The sequence below is a fragment of the Strix uralensis genome, chromosome 5 (genome assembly GCF_047716275.1).
Source record: "Strix uralensis isolate ZFMK-TIS-50842 chromosome 5, bStrUra1, whole genome shotgun sequence".
In the NCBI taxonomy this organism is placed as follows: domain Eukaryota; kingdom Metazoa; phylum Chordata; class Aves; order Strigiformes; family Strigidae; genus Strix; species Strix uralensis.
This window is the reverse complement of record NC_133976.1, coordinates 41,288,890-41,304,701: the sequence shown is the minus strand read 5'-3', so window position 1 is coordinate 41,304,701 and position 15,812 is coordinate 41,288,890.

Sequence of the window (15,812 nt, the reverse complement as noted above, 5' to 3'; positions counted from 1 at the left end):
ACTGGCAGGATACATTACCCACCTCTGTTGACTCTTTTAAGTTGATGCAGTCCCATCTGCAGTAATGCAAAGTGACACAAAGGGAGGGAAGGAGCAAAATACAGGTCTGTGACCTTCAACACATGCACCAAGACTCCACCAGAGCCTGCCAGTGACACAGGTCATGCAGAATGTTTACATGGATGTATAGGAGATGCTATTTCTTCTTCATGGCTGGCAATCATGCAGGGCCCCTGCTGTAGGTGGAGGAAGGGAACTGGTCGCTAATTTGGACAGAGCAACGAAAAGTGCGATTGTGTGCCTACAGCTGCCAAGAGCCTGAAGATAGAAGGAGCCTTATGCAGGGGATCATGGAGCAAAGGAGGAAGAATGACTGCAGCACAGAAGTTTATAGGAAGGTGAATTGGAGGAGCCCTTGTATTTGAAAAAAGAGAATGAGGAGACTCAGAGTTAACAGGAGGTTTAGAGCAGGGAGATGACAGGGAGGTCTTCACAGAGAAGACGACGGAACGTGGCCCACAAAAAACTTGCAAGAGAAGGAGGCAAAAAGTCTTGGTACCTGCAGTAAACTTGGTCAGTGCACAACTTGGCCATACACAGCTCTGAAGTTTCTGTCCCTTTCTTCTACAAACGCTGCCCCTGATAGTGTTAATACTCTGTGAATTGCTATGTATTTGTGTTAAATGTTTTTGAAAGATCTAGAGATATATTTCTGGACTGAACGTCAGAATCAAGGCCTTATGTAACATTAACATGTTTATAACATGCATTGGGTTGCTGTTCTGTTCCTTGGCAAGGCTGGTTAGCTGACTTTAGGGCAGGCACGTTTATTTTGGGATGTGTTTGCCTTTGAGGCAAGCAACTTACTTGAAAGAGATTTATGTTTATAAATCCCATCTTTAACAGAGTGTCAGCATAGACCCATGCCATGTAACATCTTTACAAAAGCAGGGAGCAGGGTGTTGCATCATTTAGCTTAATCTGTCATCATTGAAGACAAAGAGGTACCTGCAGAAGGCACTTGTTGGCCCGCGGCTTCAAACTGAGAGAACCTTATCTCTGTCCTTTGAGATCACACAGGGAACTTTGGAGCCTCTTACAAGGCTAATACTGTTGCCCATGATGGAATATCCCTCCAATTGCTGTCATTAGCACTGAAATTTCCAAACGCATGATTGCTGCAGGACTTTCTTTTTAAAAGTGTCTGCAAGAAGTTAATATTTATAGTTTATAGACCTGGACCACGGCAGCCAATGTATTTATTTCTGGTAATGACTCAGGCCTCTGAGGGTTTGGCTACTTTTCTTTAGTAATTAATGGAGACAGTAGGAGATGAGGAGAGAGTGTTCATACCACCCAAACTTAATCTCCCAGGCATCTCTCTGAAGCTGATTAAGAGTAATAGACTTCTCCAGAAGGTGGTTCAAAGCACCTGTATTAAATTATTTTATGTATTTGTGGATAGTTAAATCACGGTTGCTATGCAAAAGTATCGTTGCATTGATTATGATTAGAGTTGCTGCTACAGTAGAGCAGAGCCCTGGGAAGTTATATGCAGGGAAGAGGAAACTTTGGCAAACAAGGACTAATATGAAAAGCCCAGGCTTAGTATATTCTGTTTATGTACATCTTTTGGTCTCCATTTGGCTCAATATATGAGCCCCTGAGATAGGTGAAAAGAAGGTTGAAAGTAAATCGCTACTAATCATTTTGGTCTAATGCCACTTGGAATCTGTCAGAAGCAGCAGTGGTATAGAAAGCAGCATTTGGTCAAGTTTAATTTTTCTCTGAAATATTTCTGTGAACTATGGTAAAAACAGATGGAATTTAAAATACACAAAGAGAAAGCAAATGATAAAAGGAGAAAGCAACGCATGTTATTGAAAAATAATTACTTTTAAGTTTGACTGTTTGGAATGGATTTCAAAAGCAGCAAGTCAAAAGCAACGCATTTGTACTTTTTCACTTTCATTTACATGATAGGTTTTTCTTTTCAGGGAACACGTCTTCATCTGTAGAACAAATACGCACTCAGTGCTCTCAATATGAAGTATAACAATGTTAAATGCAGAATTTTAGAAAACGTTATTATGGAAAAAAGTCACAAGTGCCAGGTCTGTTGACCGATGATTTTAGGGAGTATGTCTTTGAACACGGGAACTTAACACACTTGCAATGATTTGGGGAGAGAAGATTTCGTAAGGGATGCTCTGTTGCTTGTGGGTGGCCATGCAGAATTCAGGTGTCCTCTTATTTTGCTTCAGACTTCTGTCCTCTCAACAACTTGCAGCTTGACCCGTTTGTAACAGAGAGCAAAATCTGCCCCTTTCATACAGTGTCAGAGTTTTAGAATAAATTGTCAGATTATGCATTACGTTATGTGTATCTATGTGTGTATACATTAGCAATGTATTCAACTTTTTTTAGGGAAGGAGCATATTAGTCACGGGTTAATTTGAGTCAAATCAGATACAACTCTTTAGTAATGCTCATTTGTGCCCAGAAATCTTCAGAATGCAGTATTTCTATTTTATCTACATTTTCAAAATACAAGTTTTGAGACACGAGTAATTTTTGCTGTCCTAACTTTGCACAACTTAATTACAAATTAAGAACAACTTAAAAACAGTTTGAAAAGTTAGACTAAATAAGCTATTTTGAAATCCTAAATTCAGATTTAGTGTGGAAGGAGATTATTTATGGTATCTTTTACTTTGGAGCTTTAATGTTTAGAATTTCTTCGAGTTTTACAGTTATCCAGCAGTATATCAGCAAAGTTTTTCCCACTGCATCTTTTAAGAGAACCTTTTTCCATGCAGTAAGGACTCTTACTTTATATTTCTTGAGAATATGTATCTGAGAGACAGTGTTAAATTCAACATTAAGTTAATTTTATCATTAAATTATTCTGAGGTGTAGAAGTTCGGAGTAATCTGGTGAGACTAAGTTATTTAATCTCTTACTATTGCCGTGGGTTGATAGATACAAAGAAAATGTATTATCAGGTACACAGATATTTCTCAAATACATCTTATTGTTTACTGTCATCTGTCCAAATAATAGAGGCTTTTCTGGCAGTTCTATTGCATTTAGCATGCAAAGGCTATTCTTCCTATTTCTGTCTCAGTACCTTGCCAGAGTAAAATCTAAGAAGTTTAGAATTGTGTTTAGGTGAATTGCAACTGTTCAGAGAAATTTCTGGAAAACCATACCCATAACGCATGACAAATGTGGTACCTGTTATTAATGCTTTCGCAGAAAAAGTAATTAACATAGTTATAAGAGAGCTATTTGAAAAAAAAAAAAAAAAACAAACCAACCAAACAACCCAAACAATTAGATTTCAGTAAGATGTTAAAAGGACAAACTACTCTTTGGAAAAGTCACAGGTATATATTATAAATGTATTTCTTGTACATTGCGTAAATTCTTTGGGACTCTCCATATGGACAAAGTAAGAGCATCTATTTGTTTGCAAGGCTGGAGTCTAGAGCTGTGGTTGAACTGAAGAAGGTGAAGGAGTAGATGAAGACATTATTCTGACTTTTGAAAAAGTGGTGACAGACAAAAAGGCATATGAGGCCAAGGGTTAATTAAAAGATTCCAACTGTCTCTACGAGCTGATCTGTGAAGAAGTTGAATGGATTCCCATGCATTTCTGTACTCACACCAAATAATTTTTTTTACTGCTTATTACTGGAAGGTGTGAATTTTATTTATTGTTGTGCCAGAAGCACGCACACCTAAGAGATAGTCCCTGAATTAAAAAGTGACTTGGCCACCCGCTGCCGCAGGCCTGGCGTCCGGCCGCAGGCAGCCAGCCCGCCCGGTGCTGCCTCTCGGCGCCGCGGCCCGGCCCGGTGGGAGCGGCCCACGCGAAGGGCGAGGGCGTCCCCTGCTGGCTGCCGGCGCCGCTCGGAGCCCGTCCCCAGGCCAGCCCGCAGGCGCTCCGGGCAAGGCACGAGTTGCAGCTGATTTTAAACGATTACACTTTGAGGAAAAAATATAATCAAGTGGTTATTAAAATAGATTTAATCTAGCCTTTAACATACAACAGCGGTATAAAACTTGCATTTCAAATGCCCAGACACTCTGTAGTAATAATAGTTTTATGGTGAAAGAGCATCAGACAGACCAGAAAATACTAGGCAGAAACAAGTTTTTATGTTCTGTTATTTCAGGTACTAAAAGAGATGGGGGAGTGGAGAAGTCAGGATGCAGTCTAACCAATCCTAGCTCCTGTGTAAAACTAAACAGAAAACTAATATTAAATCTCTCGCTTCTTTTTAGCCATCCCCAGACTCTGGGGCATAATTTATTTCAAGATCCTTTGATTTCTTTTCAGATCTCAACTGGACAAGGCCTTGAGCAACCTGATCTGAAGTTGGTCCTTGAGCTGGAGGTTGAACCAGATAAACTCTGTAAGTCCTTCCAGCATACATTGTTCTATGTCTCTGTCCTAAATGTGAAAGAAAGTTTAAACTTACAAAAAAGAGTTTGTATAATATAGCCTTTAACCCCATGTTCATCTTGAAAGGCCTTTTATATTCCAAGGTAGAAAATGGCATTCTACCTGTGTAAAGAGGGGCCTGGATCTACTTTCTGCACTCACCCTTTGCATACCAGCAGGCCTTTGCAAGAGAGGTGTAATACAGGTGCAAGAGTACAAGGCTGCAGATTAGGTAGCTCCTCAGGCATTAAGGAAAATGGCTGCGTGTCCTCTGTACCAACTAATAGCTATTAGTAAAGCTGTGGAAAACCGCATACAGCTCATTTCAAAAGGAATCTTGGACACTATCGCTTAGATTAAGGCCTCAGGTGGTAGTCTCCGACATGCCTGCACAATGAAGGAAGGATGCACAGGCTATATGAAAGTTGGGGGATGTGTTTTGACCAACAGTTACAACAGAGCTGCTTGACACAACCGTTCACATTCACCCATGCATGGGAGAGAGGAGTGGTTTCCATCCTTCTCCAGAGTACTGAACAGTAGCAGTACATAAGTTATATGGAAGAAAAGTATACAGTGCCCGAGGAAAGCAGGGAAACGTACAATATTCACAAGAGAGAGAGGCTTCTTTAGAACATGATTTGGAGTTGAAGCCATAATCTAGTCATTCTTGATTTTTTCCCCCAGTACAGCTTGTCTCCTTCTATCAAGAGTGGAAGTAGCCTAAGTATTTGTGAATACTTCCTCCCTTCCCTCACTCCAGTGACCAGTGTGATTTTCTCAGTTCTTTAGGCCATGGACGGTGTTGTGGTTTAACCCCAGCCAGCAGCTAAGCACCATGCAGTTGCTCACTCACTTCTCCCCCCTCCCAGTGGGATGGGGAGAAGAATCAAAAAAAAGTAAAACTCATGGGTTGAGATAAGAACAGTTTAATAACTAAACTAAACTAAAATATAATAATAACAATAATAAAAATTATATACTACTACTGGTAATGAGAGAAATAAAACACAATAGAAGACATGAGATGCCCAATGCAATTGCTCACCACCTGCTGACTGATGCCCAGCCAGTCCCTGAGCAGCGATCGGCATCCCCCCCGCCAATTCCCCCCAGTTTATACACTGAGCATGACGCCCTGTGGTATGGAATATCCCTCTGGCTAGTTCAGGTCAGCTGTCCTGGCCGTGCTCCCTCACAGCTTCTTGTGTACCTGCTCGCTGGCAGAGCAGAGGAAACTGAAAAATCCTTGACCTAGGATAAGCACTACTTAGCAACAACTAAAACATCGATGTGTTATCAACATTATTCTCACACTGAATCCAAAACACAGCACTGTACCAGCTACTAGGAAGAAAATTAACTCTATCTGAGCTGAAACCAGGACAGATGGATGTGGAGTTTGTTTTTTATCTGATGAGTTTCAATTATATATGAAAAAGTGGTGAGATCAACTTGCTGCAAACAATTCCTGTCACCCTGCCATGAGCATGTCAGATGAAAGGTTTGTTTGGGCCTGTGTTGTGATTTCAGTTAAGGGTAACTGTCAGAAAAAGGACTATGCTTTTTCTACTAATCTTCTGGAAAACTGCCTTTACAAACATGATACCAGAATTATTATGAGACATATTTCAAGTTGGACTTTTTTTTTTTTTTCAAATTACTAAAGCCCAATATGCAAAGAGAAATTCTGAAGGAACAGTCTGAAATTTTTAAGAAACAGGGTGACCAAATCAGTCACATGTTAGCAGTGATGAACCCAGATACAATATAAGTAGATAGAAGGAGGGTTAAAAAGCACCCTGGTAGTTCTGTGGTGATAGTCCCGATGAGGACACTGTATCCCCGATTAGTCCTACCTGGTCAAAATACCCTTGATTTATGAGACAGTTTTTCAGGAAATAGAAAAAAAATCCTATTCAGAAGCTACAGAGATAACCTGGAGAAGCCTCATATGATTCTTTTTACAAGTTGCCCTTCTATTTTACCAGCAGGAACTGGCACTGAAAATGTCATTGGCAAAACAGGCTTTGGAATCGGTGTATGTTTTACAGGTTGGTTTGTTCAGTGATACTTGCTGAAAATGCTGAACCTACAATGTAGTCCAGGGGATTAATGGTAGTACTGGTGTATGCCCCTAATTGAGCCTATCAGAAGAGTGAAGGAAGGTGTGTAGGTGATATTGCCATTCTTTCCAGATGCTGTTGTAACACCTGTCACAATCACTCTTAGATTTGCTTTGTAGCATGACGTACACTTACTTAAAACAATTTTAGCTGTAATAACACAGCTGTATTTTTTAAAATCATTTTGATACTGAAATGGGCATGATAGTAGTAGTACACAGAAACAGGACAATATCCGTTCAGGTTTGTGAACCATCTGCATCTTCAGTGTTTCAGCAGCTGCCCAGACATTGCCAGGACAACAGAATGCAGATATGGTTAGAATTTGTATGATACATGTATAGATTTAATAAACTGGAGATTCTTAAAACTCACTGCTTTTATGTGATTACTTTAGAAGCACCCCATGTAAGTAGCACTTATTTAATATGTGTGCACAATTCACTTGCATTCAACCCATTAAGGCACTGTCAGTAGTCACCATTTACTCCTCTAAACTCCATGCAGGCAAATGAATGGAGCGAAAAACCTGCTTTGAAAGCATCCTCACATTAGGAACTTCTCTGTCCTTTATACCTGACTTTGAGACACATGACGGACAATATTGGGATTTGAGGGGTGAGGTTTTAAGACTTGTTTTTTCTGCCACACACACACAAAAAATCTATTATTTGGGCTAGGATGTAGTTATGAATGGTAGAGGGGTCAGCTTGCATTGAGCCAAATGTAAGTTCAGGGACTTATTCCCTTCCACAGTTACCTTAACTCTGTAGCTGTAGGGGCTGATCTTTCAGTTCATACTCTTATTTTGCCAATTTTAGTTTAAGTCAGTGGAAATTTTGACTCACAAGCACTATATCGTGACACGGAACAGGGATGTTTACATGCCTCTGTATATCTATATTGATATACCTGATCTACCAATATAGATATATTCTGTATATCTATATTGATATACCTCAGCCGGCTTTGAGAGAGCAGCTACATCTTTCAGTACAAATGTGAAGCTGAGCTAACTCAAGTCATGTGAATAGCTGAGTGGCTGCATTAGATAGTACTGCACAGCACAGATGCACTTGAAGAATCAAGTCCATTGCTAAATAGAAATTGCTTTCTGAAACCAAAAAAGGGGCATGACTTTAGCCATTAGATTTATTAGGCTTATTTTCTAGCACATTTTCAATATATTGGAGAACTGATTATGCTGTTGATATGAATGCTTCGATTTTCAAGAAGTGATGTAAAAAAATGAATACGATTACCCTACTCTCAGTTTTATCTGAGTTTTAGCCTATTTGATCCTATCAAAAAATTCAAGAAAAAAAGTCTTCCATATGCTGCCTAAAAAATCCTGGGAGAAGCATGCACTCCTCGCTAAAATACAGAGTATATTCTATGAAATCTTTTTTTTTTTTTTTCTAACTCCATTTTATATTAGGTGCTTTACAAGCATAAACTCTTTTAAAATAATTTATTCTGCACATTATGTTTGTCTGCTCTAAGAATAACATGGGAGAATATTTGCTGAAATGCACTGAATCCCAGCCTGTACCTTGTGCCTTTACAGTCATCAAGTAGGTGTTCCAATTTATGAATAATAGGTTTTATGGAAGCAGTTGGGTGAACCAACACCACTGGCTTGCCTCAGTAACTTCAAAGGGAAACTTTATTTTTTTCAGAAGAGACAGAAAAATCACATTTGGAGGTTGAAAGGGTGCACTGCACCCTTTAGCCAAGGCAAGGAGGATCAGCCAGCATCTGAGAGATCGCTTCATCAAATTATTTAAATAGAAATACAAAGAAAATGTTCTTTAAGTTGTAAGTAGCGTGGATAAAGTTACTTACAGGCAAAGTGGCTTTATTATTGTTTCCAGATGTAAATTTTGAAATGCAGAAAGGGCAGTTAGCATTTGGTTCTATTAAAAGCAATATAATTCAGGACGCATTCAGCCTCATAGACTCTCTCTTGGATGAGAAAGGGAAGACAGGAATGAGAACCTAGTGCAGTTGAAGGTACTAGACATGGATGGAGCCATGATTTGGAGCTTGGGTAGGAGGTGTGTTACTTGAAAAGCAGCATTTGGACACATACACACACTAGCACAAGTAATTGACAGTTTTGTTCTATGGCCAAAAAGAAATTGGAAAAAAACCCGATCTCAGTCTGACTTTTGCAGCATCAAAACTAACATATGTATAGGCATTTTCAGAGGAGGTGAAGGGAGATACAGCTTCCCATTTCCCACTGAAATTCAGAGACTACTCCTCACCTTGTAGGCAACTCTGAGGACAAGTACTGTGAATAAAGTGAATGTGTCCACTAAAAATGATACATTTTCCCTCCTGTTGTTTGCTTCTACTGTGTGCTGAGCTTTGCCAGCTTACTGTGCTGACTCTAGGAATGAGTGTAGTCCCTAGATGGTAGTTCTCACATAACCCAGAGGGCCACAGGTCTCATGGTCTGTAGTTATGGGCTCCTTCAGGGTTCATGAAGGTTCTCAAGCACAGGGTAAGGAACTCTGAAGCATAAAATCAAACAGAAAGCAAGCCAGCACAGGCCCAAAGACAAGCTGATGCACCACCAGGCAGGCCTTAGTAAGCAGCCTGCAGCCTGTCCTTCAACAGTCATGTGTGAGCAGCAGGCAGACAGGAGCTGGAGCACACAGTGCTTACAGCTCTTCTAGGTGGCATAGCCCTTGCCAGTACATTTTATCTGTTTTTGTTTTTCTGGGGAGCCAACAAATTTAGTGAGAGTGATTTGGTTTATTGTCAGTCTTGCACGACAGCATTTCTACTGGAGTTCCAGCTGTGGAGCATCTTTTCCTGGTGATGCTGATGAGTATAAACTTGAGAAGACCTATCTTGACTTTTACATTTCAGGCCTAGTTTGCAGGGTTGGCATTTAAAAAAGGAAGCACAAGCATATTTTAACTTGTAAACTGAATAAAATTGATAAAAAATCTATGAGGTCACTGGGAAATAGAAAAACTGAAAGACCACAGTTTTTCAGAGAAGTACTTTAGTACACAACTGCATAGTGAGATAGGTTTTATTCTGTGAATTCACTCAGGGCACAGTCTGTTCATATTTTTCTCACTAAGGAATATATAGGACCCAATTCTTCTGTGACTGTACTATCCCAATTGCTGCAGGTTTCAAGAGGGTGCCACATGTGGAACTGAGTAACTCAAATTATAGGACCCTTGTAAAAAGATCTCTATTGAAGTGTTCCAGCTTTTAAAGTTTGTCCCTTTTTTCTGCACATAAATTTATATGAAGGCAGATTTTGTCTGTAAATGGATGCAGCCAAATGTGTAGGTGATGCATATACATTACTTAACCAAAATAAAATTTTCATGAGTAGAATTTATTTTGGCCTTTCTTTATCCTGACAGTGTTACTGTTTTAAAAATATTTAACCAAAAAGCACAAATTGCACTTCACATAAAACCCTCAGGAAGTGCAATAATACACCACAGGAGAAGATAATAAAAATAATTAATAATTCATAGTGTTTCAGTAGCTATAGTAATATCTGCTTCTAAATTAATAGAGCAAGCAGCTTTACAAAAAGCATAACAAAAAGATTATACCAGCATTGGGTCTCCTGAAATAATTCTTTCTTGGATGATCTTCAGTGTGGGATTCTCACAAAGCAAGCCAGAGGTCATGGACATATTTGACTCCCTCCTTTTGCTGTTTGTTTTATGCAACTATCTACAGAAATCTTCCATTTTTTCAATAAAAATATCATTCTACTGTTAACATAAATCCCACTGAAGTTGGTAGAAAGGTTCACACTGAATTCAGTAAGACCTCACTAGTCCCTCAGTCACCCAAATATCCGTCTGTTTTCTCAAAATAAAGCTATGTTTGAGGATGCAATTGCAGCACTTGCTGGTGCAAAGGTTAGGTTCATAAAATATATGGCTATCAGGCTTCACCTTATGAAAATTTTGCCTGCAATGGAAAGGGATAGGGAAACTTAAAGGCACTTAATACTCTTCTGATTTAAAGATGACCATGCATAACTCGTTTGTGGCTTTACTTCAATCGACACCCTACACTTTTGTGCATAAAGTCATCCAAGAGTCACAACTAAAAGGGGCATATTTTAGGGGGCCACAATTCCTTTGACACCTCTTTAATATTAAATGATAAATATAAATCGCAACTGAGAGAATCTAGTAAACCTGATGCAAAAATATCTAAACTGCCGCACTCTACTAAGTACCTTCAGATGGCAATAGGCATTTCTGGAATTAAACGTTTCTAAACTAAGCTATTTTGTATTACCACCACTTAGCTTCCTAAGCTGAAGTTGATGATTGCTGAAACTGCATTGACATGAGGTACCTAATTCCTGAAGAAGCAGAGAAAAAAAGCTATTTTCCACCATTACCTACAGTTGGTGCTGCCTAAAATGCCTTCAATGTGACCCCGATTACCCTTGAAGTTGCCCCCAGGCCCATACGGAAGTGCCCCCAGGGTGGGTAACAGGGCTGCCTTCTCCCATCTGAGTTCTGCTGAGTTGCAGGAGTTTGGAATGCCTCCCCCATCCAAAGCCAACCTGGTCAGGCCCTGGCCACTCACCTTCTAGAGCAACGCCAGCACTCCTGTCCCATTTCCATCACAGTATTCAGCCAGAAAGTGAGAAAGTGGAACTCCGGGCTCTCTGGAGTCACTGCTGTCACCTCCCCTGAGAGTGTGATGGCTCCAACTGCAGCGCATCCCGTGAAGAGAGTCCTTTTGTTAAACCCAGATCACTGTGCTGCTAGGAAGGCACAAGACTGCTGTCAAAAGGAAGCCATAAAGTTTGACTTTGCAGCTTACCAAGTCAGGGAGACCAGGGCTACTGGATCAGGAAAGCACGCACCTATGTCTATTAATGCTAGCCTCAGATCTAGCCTGGAAATAACTGCTTTGTCTGATGGGGGCAGAAAATTGTCAAATTATATGAGAATTGTGTATCTTTTGTTCAGGAAAGTGCAGGTACCCTATAAGCAGAAATGTTTAGTAAGAGAAATAAGAATACTTCTGTACAATACGCTTTAAAATATTCAGTTAATTCAAATACTGTTTGGATTTAAGAGAACAAGTATGCTACAAGGCTGGTTGTATATAGACAGGGCTTCCTTCTAGAGAATTATATTATATTGCATGTAAACTAACTTCATTGCTTCATATAATTTAAAATTATTTTCCTTCCTGGGAAAACTTTCAAGAGTTTGATGATTCTGTCCATCCCTTGTCAGGGAAATATGGTGAAATTTCAGAATGGTTGTGAACTTAACTATTGCTTTGACATGAGTGGTTGTTTTTGATTGTTTCTAAAGATATAATTCCATTTTTAAGGTGTATTATTTCAGTTATTACTGTCTTACATTGTGAGATTAAAGCTTTGAAAGGAAAACTGATCAAACAGAAAACTAGTTAGAAAATTGTCTAAATAACTCTTCTCAATACTTTTGAAATATTTCCTTTTTTTTATAAGAAATTCAGTGCAGCTGGCTCATCTCCCCCAATGAATTTCAGTTTAAATAATTTGTATCTTGTGGCAAAAGTAGATTTCTTAAAATTTTCCATTCAGCAGCATTCCTAATCCTGGAGGAGTAGGGACTCATTATTATTTTTTTCAGTGTGATGATGGATAGACAGTCTGCTTTTTTACTTTTAAAGTGTTATCTGATGGTTATAAACATAAACATAACACAATACCTTAAAACCCATAAATGCCTTAGTTTCTTAATAGAAGAATGAAACAAAAGATAATATAATTATTGAGACCATGCAGTCACATTATAATGATTACATAGGATTTACACTGATGACATCACACAAGTATTTTATCATATGTATCAGTATTAGTTTCCAAAGAATTTTTGGGTTTCTTTTTAAAAATCAGAGGTCTGTTGGTGTGAGTCTTCTAAGAGAAAATGTAAAGGAATTCACTAGGTGAAAAAAAGGCTTATAATGAGATGAAATGTTCAGTTTTAGGTTTGCAGAGAACACTTAGAGCATTTTATATTTTACAAACATTGTTAAAATCCCATCTGGTGTTTATGAAGTATTTTACTATCTCCTGCTGGGCCAGGCAGACATTGGTTTTCGTGTCTGTATGTTTCCAAAACATTAGGAAAAAAATTGAATGGACCTGGACCAAGTGCAGCAAAATGATAGAATACCGTATTTCCATTCTTCTGCATTCGGGAACGGAGACAAATGTCCCTCATTCCAGAAAAGATCCATCAGTTCCCTAATGGAACTTCTTGTGAGAAATGCAAAGGAGTAAATTTCTCTAAGTAGTTCAACATTTAACATCTTGTGCATGATAGATTTTTATGAGCAATAAATATATAATTTCTGTTTCAATCATATACTTCATTTTCAAGGGAATTCATTTAGAAAATATAAAAGCCAGATGAAAATGTGTTCCATTTTGATATACATGTTTTTCCTTTATGCAGTTGACTTTACTTATTAATTGGGTGGGAAAAAATAAATAAATACTAAACCAGAAATGCAAAGTCCTCCTAATTTTGTATTCTTGGAGCCAACATCATGCATACCAATGACCCATTTTCTCTGAAGTTAATAGGAACAGACCCATTTCTGGTCTTACACCACATCTACAACTGGTATAGCTTTTAATTATTATAATTTGGTTACTGAAGCAATAAGAGAGGAGAAAAGAGAATCAGTTCAGGAGAGGGAAGGGTCAGCGGGTCTGCATTAGCTGTGGTTTGTGGAAGGGAGATAATTATCTAAAATGACATGGCAGTGATGGCATAGCTACTGCATACAACTGCATTTTAATGGCTTAAGAAATGTAAGTATTTCCAAACACATTTGTTGCACTGAAGATCCTAGAAAGCCTTTCCTACGTTTACTGATAATTCATAGAAAATGTAGGTATGTTGCCAAAACAAATAAAAAATCTTAGAGGAACAGAAGTATAAGAATAGACTGATTGCTTTTTAAGATGCAGTGGTCATACCATTGGAATACCAGATGGAATTTTCCATAGACACTTTTGTGCCTTTTACCTGATAAATGGCTGGCATTATATCAGAAAACCTTTTCTGTGTGTGCTTTTGATTGTGTGTTTGCTATTTTCTGAAAGGGAGTGTAATTCTCGCTGCATTTGTTCATCCTTCATTCCTCAACACGTGATTTGCACACATAGGGCCCATCTTCCTGCCAGGGTAGGTGAGGAGCAGGTATACATGCACACACTTCATATAAACTTCATGTGTGAGCAACCCAAGGGATTGATTATGTGTGCAGATGGTCAACAGGCACATCCCTGCTTCCATACAGTCTTGGCTCTTGTGAAACACGTTGTCCCTCTCATCCCAAGCCCTCAGTTCTCTCTCTTTGCTAGTATCATGCCCATTCTTAGAGCTAAAGAACAAAGTTGAGAATGCGAGGTCAGCAGACCATCTGATGCGTATATAAAAAACATGGAAATTAGATTGCTCTCTGCTTCTCACTTTCTCTGACCAGTGTAAAAAACCAGTTCCTTTGTGATTTAAAATGGTATTTTCAAATATTGATCTAAGTAAACATTGTTACAGCAATCTTAAATGTCACGATAATCAGCATTCTGGATAAATGGTATTTATTTCTGTTTGAGGCACTTTGCTGACTCTGTATACACAGAGTTTGATAACAGCTTTATGCTTAGCAGCAAGCGTGAACTGTTAACTCTCTGGAAAACAGGGCAGAGGGTGGAGAACCTCAGCTGAGGTAATTGCTGTCTCCTCCATAAGGCAGATGTGCAATACAGGTATTTCTTCCATGAAGATCTGAGTATCTGATAAATGAACTGGAGGAGGACTTAGAGAAAGGTAAGAAGCTGAGGGGGAGTAGTGATTGCTAAAGTCTGTGACAGTGAGGAGACAATTGCTTCTTCCAGCCCCTTTACCCTTTTTTAGGGGATATGGTGGTCAGTAGCGAGCTGACAACCAGCTGTGGAGGTTGGGGGGGACGAAAGAATGGTGGGAGAGAAGAGGCCAGCTGCAGCTCTCCAGCAGGTGGGAATGATTATGGAAAGAATGACGACCTGTACTGTACAAGTTATTGATGGTAGTTCCCAGAGGAGTTGAGTTAATAAAGCTGCAGCCAAAATAAACCACATCCCTTGCATCTTGTCTTTCTTCCTGCATGTCCGGAACAATGCAATGAAAGTCTATTGCCTTCCCTTCCCCCCGTGCCTTCCCTAATATGCTGAAGCTTTCTTCTACTCTGTACTATGCATCTGTGTCATGGAAGGATTTAACTTTCATTTTCTGTTAAAAGCACAAAAATATGAACATTGAGTAGGTCCTGATTCTGGTTTTCTAAAAGGAGGTATACACTCAAACTGAGAAAAGGAGCAGAAGCAAATGAGCATAAATGCTACCTTCTTGATGTAACAGTATGGTGGTTTTGCCTTTAGAATCTGTTCCTAGGTCTGTGCTAAGCTGCATTTCTCTAGGCTGGGCAGAAATTACTGTGCTTACTCTATGCGATCCATGAAGGGAGCTAACACCCAGCCATCAGGTGATGGTCTTTTGAAGTGATTGGCTTTTTTAATAGTAGAATTGTAGAAAAGATATTCTGAACAAGAATAATTGTAGAATGGAACTCATCGAAGGATTGAATACCTAGAATCCAAATTCTGGCCTTCTCAGTGGTTCCTGTTGTTCTAGAGCTATTTTATCATATTATGTCTTTCTGGTAAAAGTATATATATCGTCCATTTTGTAGATAAAGTCACCTTCTAAGTATTTTCCACAACAAACAGCACATGGCAACCCTGACTACATCATATTTTTCCATTTGCTTTTACAGCTCCAGTCATAATTTTCATTATTTTCATCACTGATGCTAAATGGCATTCTTCAGTAGGACTTGGGTTCCAAGAGTTGTCAGTATGGAGGAACATTTGACCTGGTGGGGACTGAATGACTGGTTTCAACACCATGTCTATTATTTAATAGCTTTGGCTTGCTATGCCCTTGAAAATGGGTCTGTCTGCTTCCAAGTCTATCATAGGAGTCTCATGTGCCAGAATACTGCTTTATGTAGACATCAAACCCTCATGCTGTTGCCCTGGGTATGATTCTTTGCAGAATTATTTGTACAGTCTGTCTAGGAACTGGCCCATTACTGAAGTATCAAAGTTCTTCCTGAGTATTTAAAAATAGAAATATCTGTAACAATATATGTGTCTCTTTTTTCCTTTTTCTTTG